The sequence below is a fragment of the Corapipo altera genome, unplaced genomic scaffold, assembly GCF_003945725.1.
Source record: "Corapipo altera isolate COAL_440 unplaced genomic scaffold, ASM394572v1 59, whole genome shotgun sequence".
NCBI classification, from domain to species: Eukaryota; Metazoa; Chordata; class Aves; order Passeriformes; family Pipridae; genus Corapipo; species Corapipo altera.
This window is the reverse complement of record NW_020884917.1, coordinates 4,377,794-4,387,385: the sequence shown is the minus strand read 5'-3', so window position 1 is coordinate 4,387,385 and position 9,592 is coordinate 4,377,794. Positions and strand designations below refer to the sequence as shown.

The 9,592-nt window shown below is 44.0% G+C and overlaps 1 protein-coding gene across 1 annotated transcript in view; it reads right to left on the bottom strand.

Annotated features, from left to right (window-relative positions):
* GLI3 (GLI family zinc finger 3) overlaps nt 1-9,226 on the bottom strand; it is a 209,491-nt gene extending 200,265 nt beyond the window's left edge. Inside the window, exon 1 of the mRNA XM_027655965.1 lies at nt 8,763-9,226. The gene's annotated coding sequence lies outside the window, so the exon portion shown is untranslated. The remainder of the gene's footprint in view (nt 1-8,762) is intronic.
* Between the last annotated feature and the right edge of the window lie 366 nt (nt 9,227-9,592).

Sequence of the window (9,592 nt, the reverse complement as noted above, 5' to 3'; positions counted from 1 at the left end):
AGAGAGAGAAAGAAAGAGAGAGAAAGAAAGAGAGAGAAAGAAAGAGAGAGAAAGAAAGAGAGAGAAAGAAAGAGAAAGAAAGAGAGAGAAAGAGAGAGAAAGAGAGAGAAAGAGAGAGAAAGAGAGAGAAAGAGAGAGAAAGAGAGAGAAAGAGAAAGAAAGAGAGAGAAAGAAAGAGAGAGAAAGAAAGAGAGAGAAAGAAAGAGAGAGAAAGAAAGAGAAAGAAAGAACAACAAAACCCCCTTGACAGAATCAGATGGGCAGATTTGTTGCTTGAAATTATTTTTAAAAATAACCCAAGTTAAGGGACACAACATATATTAATACGATTTTTCCAAAGTTATTACTATCTGCAGTCTTTTCCTGTGTTACATTCCTTTGATTTCTTCCCCCCCATAAAGACTGAAAAACAACTAGACCTAAAGCCTGGTTAATGATGGTCTGATCTGTTCCTGATAGGTTAAATAGCTTGTGGCAACAGTAACAGAGGATCACAAACACGAAGGCAATCAGCTAGGCAAAGCAATGCTATTAGCATCCTCGTGATTAAGATCCTAAGTGAGAAACTATTCCATGGCATATACTGAACTACTGATCAAGTGTAAGAGTTTTTCGACTCCAGAGGAATTACATTTTCTGACATCTCACTTTTACAGATAAACTCAATTACCAAAAGTTCTGAAAATATTTAAAACACACCTGTAAACAGTAGGATCAATAAGTGGCACTTTCTACTGGGACAGCACATCAGTTGCTTTTAATACACATCACCCACACACTCCTAAAAGTAGATTATCTCTACTTTTGTTTTGGGATTTAGAAAGCTGTTAAAAATAACCCCAATTAAATGTTTTTACTATTACTTCAACAGATTAAACTCTGTATCTACATAAAATAGCTTTCCGCCAGGAAAGAAATTATTCATGTTTTCTTACCCAGTAAATAGAACTTAATGGATGAAGGATCCAGGTCATACTGTCCATATCCTAGTCCATCCCTCACAGAAGCTGCTGTTTGGGAACATGAAACATGCAACACAAAGCCCAAACTTAAAGCACATCTTAGTAGCTTTACATTTCAGATATGATGTATCCTCTGAATTAAAATTTTATAATCCATTCATTAGCCAAGAATCTTTTAGAATAAGGAACTGAACTTTAAAATTAAAAAAAAAAACAAACTAAACAACCTAACCACCAAACCAAAACAAACAAATCAAGTCATTAACTCTGCATCTAAGCATGTATTATTTTAAGCACATGGTCTTGAGTTTCCTTGTTCCTTTTTGACTCTCTTACAAACTATCTAAGTACAATGGAAAGAATAAAGGTTATTTCTTAAAAAATATAAAGTGTCACATATTTTTCAAGCCTTCAAATGTGTAAACATATTTGGGGAGGGGGTGTGTTTAAAACCAGTAATGCTCTTATCCTGAAGCAATCAGAACTCCTTCCAATTAAGCAGCCTAATATTGCTAAAAAATACAGAGTAAGCTGTGTTACTGCTTTTTTTGCAATCTTAATTTCCTACATGTCCTTTTGCTTCAAACTCTGCAGCAGGAAAAACTCTAATTATTATGTCAAAGCAAGATTAGCAGCAAAAGAACTAGTACAGGCGGGTATGAAAAAATCTCCTTTGGACTGTACTGTTTGTAGCAATAGGTTAAAATGAGCAGTGACACCTCAAACTTCCCAACCAAGTCTACACTAAATTTTTGCCTCTATCTTTATTCAGAAATTCAGCAGCACTAAATCCAAAACAAATGACAATAACTTCCTTTGGTAAAACATTTGTTTTATGAAACCAGAAATTAGTTTCATTCATACGCTCAAGATCTGAAAGGCCAGGAGTATTCTGAGAGGACAGCAAAGGGGACAGCCAGCAAGATTTGCTGCGTGGATAACATACCCTATGACTTCCTCTGCTGATACTCCTATTAGCACTAGGAATACTTATGGTGACAATACAGGCTGTTTTCTTCCTTCCCTTCTTGTCGAAAAACAGTCTGGTTAAGCAAATTACAAACACCTGTAATGGCTGTGCTTTGCATTACTTACTTAGTCAAGTAAGAAGTGACTACAACTGCCACAGAAAAATGCAGAAATACTCTGATTTCCAGCACTGGAGCTAAACATTCCAGTGAAATGACCACTTTCTTCACACTTTTTATCTCATCAATCCCAACAGATGAAAGTTTCCTTAGAATCAAAACTAGATCTATATATCAGTGTCAATCTATACAGGAACTGAGCTCAAGAAAGAATGTATTTAATATACATCTATTGCAAAGATGTGCCTTCTGTTCCCAACGTATGATATGCAAATGAAAGAAGAAAAGATCGTATTCCATATTTTACAATTAGCATTTTAAAACCAGATCAAAGGAATCAAGTAGAATGTTTTTGAAAGTGCAATGTTTTGATCACAGTCCCATTCCAGGAAGCCTGTTTATCTCCTCAGCATACTCTCAGGTTAACGGATGCCTTCATCCAGAATTTCACATTCTAACCCACACAGATGTTTTAACACGTACAAGAGCTAGAAAAACTCCATATACCCAGGAAGAACTTCAAGTGTGAAAGGTACTTTATAAAACTTTATCTTCAGCTTTTACAGTTTACTTTAGGTTTTACACCTGTCTCACAGTAGCAGTAAAACTGTATCATGATTCCTTCATGATTTTGTAACTTGACAAAACACAACTCTGAACTGCTGCATTACAAATGCACATTCCACAATCCACTATCCCTGTTCAAATAACATAATCTTAGAATTATACAGCCGTCTTATTTTCACAGAAAAGAGCATCCATAGTGAATTGAAGAGCCAAGCAAAACCACACCAAACCACATCCTGATACTAAAGAATCGGTAGTGCTAGAATTTCATTTTAATATACAGGGTTCAGAACAGCGTACTGAACTGACACTAACTTGATCTGTGTTTCCGACTCTTTGGTTTCAGGTATTCATACATCTTATCTAATGAAGGCTTCATTCTCTCAGCAGCTGGATGATGTATTCTTTACACACAGTTGATTTTCTTGACATTAACAGATTTGTATGTGAAAAAAACATAGTATCATACAAAGCAGCAAAAGCTGTTGGGGGAGGTTCATCTCTAAACCACCAAAAGGTTAGATGAGTACTTTAGCCCTGAACTAAATATCAGGTACCAAAAAAAATACAGCAGCATTTTGACCATAAAAAAAAAAAAAAAAAAAAAAGGCTTAATCTTCTTGGTAATCAGTGCAAAAAATAACTTGACACAAGAGTGGAAACTTCAGCTAAGAAAATTATTCAATCAGATCTCCATGTAGTGGATTCTGATATTATCAGTTCTGACACTCAGCAACTATTTAGACAAACACATTCTATCCCAATTGGTTTGTCCCTTGTAATCTAACTAACCTTGCAGGCGTTTTTAACATTAGTGTATTGTCTTCATTTCTTGTTTTGTTCTTAAAGAGACAGAGAAACCAACTCTTCAGATCAGCAGCCAATATAATACGCTTTCAAGGTATGGTAAGTACAATTTACATGTACAGTGTATACCACAACAAAACCACACTATGATGCCAGCACAATCTTTAAGAAAGTTTTCCCCTAAATCTCTGCAGAAAGCAGCCTTAAGAGAAAGCAGGGATTAGAGTGAGCTGGAAGGTAGGGAGGGGACTTACCTCAAAACCAGCCAAGCGGAAACCAGAGCAGTAATTCTACCAGTCGGCAGAGTACACTTTTAGAGCTATAATGGTGCAAAGAAGTGCTGGGCAGCATTGCTTGAAGGCAGCATAATACACTGCTGACTAATGACTGGGCCACACGGACAATGAATTTGGGGGTTGAAAACTAACAGAAACTGTGCAGTACCTTGACAAATGGGCTTTCAAAATTTCATTCATTGAATAACCTTTAAGCGCAAAATTGGCTCAAGTTCTCTCGGGAGTAACATGACCCGTGTTGTTGGACAATAAGTATTTTCCTTTTTAATTAAAACTATTACACCAAATACATAAACATTATTACAGTGAATAAAATATAAGAGTTAACTATTTAGCAGCTAGAAAAGACCAGACCCGGAATGTGAAGTGCAATACCATTCGTTCAGAAGGGTCAACAAATCCCAGGGTTAACTACCTGATTCACTGAAATTCATTCTTGGCAAAATACATTTTCCCTTCTTTGAGACTTAAAGGAGAATGAGAACTTCAAAGGTATGTTTAATGAGCTGCTACAAATACAATTGGTTAAAAGAGGCTCAGAAATTATGTACTAAAAGCTGCATTGTGCTTAGAATTACAACTGAAAAAGCCTCATTTTAAAGAGTCTGGTCAAAGTCAAGCCCCCATAAAACAAATCAAGCCTCCTATAAACTTTGTCACCTTCTGTACTGACAAACACATTAAAACAACAGAATCCCTCTTTAAAGGAGCTCCTTTTCTTTTCCAGTGCAACTCGACTTCCAATTTGAAAATAGTAATTTTGGCTCTTTTTACCGACAGAATGAAATATCTAAAGTGTCCCTAAATTAACAAGTAGCACTTGCCATAGACAGCATCGCCTTTAGCAGCTCCTAAAAACTTCAGAAAAGGATCTTAAAACAGGAAGCTTAGTGAGCTCATAAAACTGTTGTTGGAGCCAGGAACACATAGCATATTTAATCTGCAAACTGTGAGAGTCTACAATGATTTCAGCAAGATCTGAGGCATGCCCTCAAGGTTTGCTGGGATCTGGGATTAGGGAGTTGATAAGAACCCTCTACTGCCCATGGACATGTTTTTCTTCTGCAGTTAAACACAAATGCATAGAGACGTTTGACTGCTGCTTGGCGTTACTGCTCAAGTTATATAAAAGCTTTGCAGCTCCTTTTGCTGTCAATATATCAAAGTTTAAAAAAAAATCATCAAAGTGTGAAATTTCATTTAAAGTCTGCCAGTCTACAGCTCTATTTCACAGACCTATCAAATAAAAGTAAAGATGAAAAATGCACTGAAAGAACTTGAAAAGTTTGCAGCAGCACCCATGCCCTATTTTTGTTTATTCTGTCTCATTTTATTTGATTTTAAAGTATAACAAATCAATTCCCTTATAAAAATGACAAAGTCTAAAGGGAGGAGGTCTATAAAACCTGTGGTTAAAAGACAACTTGAAATCATTATTACAGCTGAACCTTTTGTTGAGTAAAAAGCTTCCTCTGTAGCCATTTTAGCATTTTAATTGCTTAACTGCAAGTTGGCAGAAAATATCTTGAATCTTCCAAAACAACCAGAATTACTACAGAATATGAGTGCCAGAAAAACTAAAGCCTTCTTCAAAGTATTCTTTAGCTAGGGATTTACAACAATTGCATAAAGAAGAAAAGCCTGACTTTTAAGGTAATCTACTATAGTCTAAAAGCATTAACATTCCATTACTATGGTTTTCCTGAGGATTTCATGACTCGTTGATTCACTTTTCCTTAAAGTCTGCTTTTTCTTTGTGCGTTACTGTCTTCATATAGTTGAAGGCACGCAACACTGATCATTAAACTGCTTCCTTCCACAACTCCAAATAAACTCTGCTTTAATAACCATCACATTCCTTACTTACCAGGCAAAAATGACTAACTTTTCACTAGACTCTGCAACATAAAAATATGCCATTCCTTCCTTTAACACACAGGATGAAATTCAAACACACTAGGGCAGTGCAGGTAATGAAATAGCTTTCTAAAAACGAGGCAGGAAGTGTAACTGAAACTTTCATGGGTCACTATCAATGCATACATTTATCTTCTTAAAAAGCTAAGTAATCTGCAAGGTGAACAAATTATAATATCTCAAAACTTGACTATTTTGGTTTCTCAAAAAACTACTCAGAAAAATATTATTTATAACTATTGATATTTTAATTTCTTAGTTACAAATTGGTTTTGTGTTTGAAAATGAACAATCTTTCACAACTGAAGATTATAGCAGTAAAATGCTGTCTTGGCCACAGTATGTCTTCTCAAGCAAAAAATGTTTACTCCACTTAAGCAGGAAAATGCAGGTGATGTCTTTGTTTTGCAGTACTTCCATAGAAATGCTTTGGAAAACAGCATGTTCTACTGAAAAACATATGCTATTATCAGAAGTCAAGAGTGCATTCATTTGGGCACCTTAAGCGATCATTTTACTTCCACTGCTGCTTAAAAGAATATACATACACTGAGACAGTCCTTTTCTTACTCATTCTTCCTACTCATTCAAAATCACATAATCCTGCTTTTAAAGAAATAATCCCCCCTCCTTAAAATAGCCTTCTCTCATAATTACTATTATTTATGCTTTTAGAATTGGGCTATACACCAAACTGAAAGTATTTACATACTAGCTAGTTAAACCCAAACCTTCATTATATAAACAAACTCTCAAGAGGCTGCCTACAGTTTACATTGCCAAACTCATTCACCATTACTTTTAATATATATTTCCTCAACTGAAATACAGTGGTGCAGACACAGCAATTTTTACACTTTAAGGTTACTTTACTTTTAAAACACTGTATTCGTCTTCCTTCAAAATAATCATGACATATATAATTAAGAAACTGTCAGATCATTATTAATTTTTAATAAAGGATCTAAATGAAATAATTATAGGAATCAATCAGTGAGGCACCTTTCCAAATTACAATGCAATTGCACAAATATTCAAACTACTTAAGGCCAGTTCTTGCACATTTCAATCCATAATCCCGCTGAACACCACATCAAAAACAATTTTGTAACACAGAGAAACACAGTGATTTCTCACTATTCCACTGACTTAAACGGTTTCAAAACAGATACCTACATCACACAGAGAGAGGCAGCTATGCCCTCTTAAATATGTTTGTCGATTTAATCAGCCACATATCTCAAGGCCTCTGGAAAATTTTGCTTCCAAGTTTTTCTGTAGCACGCACACAAAAGAAACGAAGTCTACAAGCTGAAGCTTAAAAAATCACGTTTATTGACCCTTGTAGATGAAGCGGGAACTATCAGGGGCACGACAGCGACCAGCATTTTGCAGAGGGTTGCTACTTAATACGCCTTTAGTGAAGCAGCCTCCAAAACGTGACACTGTGTATCAAACGGACAGCTATCCATACCTCTGACTAAAAGGCTCTTTCAGATCCGTACAGTCCATCATTTCAAACTGAAGTGGCAGCTGGAAAATGTGGAACAGCTGGCAAAGAGCTGGGAGAAAATGTTTTACATAAATATATCTACATACAAACTGGCAGAAAGCCACGGACACCGTACCCGCAGGCCCGGATCAAAACTACGCACCAGAGGGTTAAAAACAAAATTGGGGAGTGAGGTGGGGAGCGGGGGGCGTGTGTTTCCTTTTACCTTTTTTCTTCACGTGGTGCGCGGGTTGGGGAGCGGGCGCCAACACCCCACCGACTTCACGGGACAATCGGAACGGCGGCGGACACGCTCTGCTCCCACCCTCCGAAGTTGGGCGGCGCACGGCCGGGCCGCGGTGCCGAGGAGCTCCCCTGGGGCAGCCGCCCCGCTCCTCCCGCCGCGGCCCGGCCCGACCCGGCCCGGCGCCCCGCTCCCCAGCCCGACCCCGTTCCAGCGGCTGCACGGAGCGGCACAGAGAGGCGCCGGCACCCCCGCACCCCGCTCCCGATCGGGACCCGACTGTCCCCTTGCCCGCAGGGAGCAGCCGGCGGGGAGTGACGGCCGCCCCGGGCACCACTGCGATCCGCCAGATGTGACAGCGCCTTCTGCCCCACTCCTCTCGCCTTTCCCCCTGCGAAGTTTGCGGCCGGCCTCCTGCCGCACGGGCATGAAAACGTCCGGGAGCCGCTCGGGGAAAGGGGGCGAGGAGAAGGAAGGGAGTGGAAATAAAACAACAGCTGCCACCCGTACATCGGCAGCTCCGCCGCGGGACGCGCACGGCCGAGCACGGCCCGGCCCGGCCCGGCCCGGAGCGGGGACTGCCCCCGCCTCTCCCCGCACCCCACGTCCTCGGCTCCCGCGCTCCGTGACAGCCATTTTGGGGGTTAGACACCTCGCTCCCCCCTGCCCTCCGCCTCCAAGTTAGGGAAGCGGGAAGGGGGCCGGGAGCGGGGCCGGAGAGCTGGGAGGCGAGAAGAAAGTGGCCCGGAGCAGAGCCAGGGGAACAAAGAACTTCTCGCCCAAGTAGGTACGTACCTGCCGCCGCCGCTGCCGCCGAGCCCCCGCGCTGCCCATGGGCGAGGGCCGGGGCCGCCCGCTCGCCCCCGCGCCGCTCCCCGCCGCCGCAGCTAGCGGGGCCGGCCCCCGCCGCAGCCGGCGGGCATCCCGCGGGGGCAGGGGGACGGGACGGGGCACAGGCGGGACGCAGGCGGCAGAGGAGGGCCGGCGGGTGTTGTTGGTGGTTGTTTTATCCCTGCCCGCCTCCCGCGGGGAGCAGCCCGCGCCTCTGCCTCCGTGTGGGGGTGTGTGTGCGCGGGTCCGACATCAGTTTCAGTGATCTTGTAATCTGATCCCTTCTGACTCACTCGCACTGACTGACATTTCTGATTTGGTTCAACAAAAAGAGCGGGGGGGAGGAGAAGAAGAAGAAGAAAAAGAAGAAGAGAGGGAGCAAAAGAAAAAAATATCCCCAGAAATCCACCGTCTGGTACCAAACAGTTTTCGGAGGGAAGGGGGGACCCCTCCGTCCCGTCCCGCCCGTCCCCTCCGGCCCCGCCGCCGCCCCGCATTGTTTTGGCTCGGAGCAGCCACCAAAGGAGGGGAACAAACACATCGCGCCGAGATACTCACGTGTCGGAAAAGTTGTCCCTCTCGCTTTCCTCCCTCTCTCGCGCGCTCCTCTCAACCGCTTCCTTCAAGTTTTACAGATGTTGCGGGGCTGCTCGCCGTCGCCGCCCCCTCCTCCCGGCGCTGCCCTCTGGATCAGAGCAGGGGAAAGGCTCTTTAGGGATAACTCCCGATTCAAACACCCTCAGCTAAACTTTCCCCCTTCCCTCCCCTTCCTCTGAGCGGTGGAGAGGGCTCCGCTCTCCTTCCCCCCTTCCCTCCGCCCGCTGGGGACGCGGCTGGCTGCTGCCCGGGGCGCGGGTGCCCCGGGCCGGGCGGGGAGCGGGGCCGCTGTCCTGGGGGAGCGGCGGAGGGCAGAGGGCTGCGCCCCGGGGTGCGGGTCGGGCCGCGGCCTGGCGGGCTGCGACGCGCGCTCTCGGCATGACACCCCCGCTCCCCTCTTCCTCCTCCTCCTCCTCCTCCCCCGCCATACCCCCCGGCCCGGCCCGGCCCGCCCCGGCGGCGGCCCAAGGGCGGCGACACCCCGCCCACAGCCAGGAGGCAGCGCGGGGCGACGACGGGCCCCCCCCGGAGCGGCCCCCCTCCGCCTCGGGTCGCGCTTCCTCCCTCTCCTCCTCCTTCTCCTCCTCCTCCTCTCCTGATCCATCCTTCAGCTCAGCCTGCATCTGCAGCCCCGTTTCCCGCGCACCCATGCCTTCTATCCCACTCTCTCCCGCCCCCCAAAAATTCAAGGCTTTTGCGGGGAAAACGTGCCCTCCGGGTGGTTTTTCGCTGCGTGCTGCGGCTTCTGGGCTCCCGTTTGTTCTGGCGCCGCGGGCTGACTTGACTGGAGG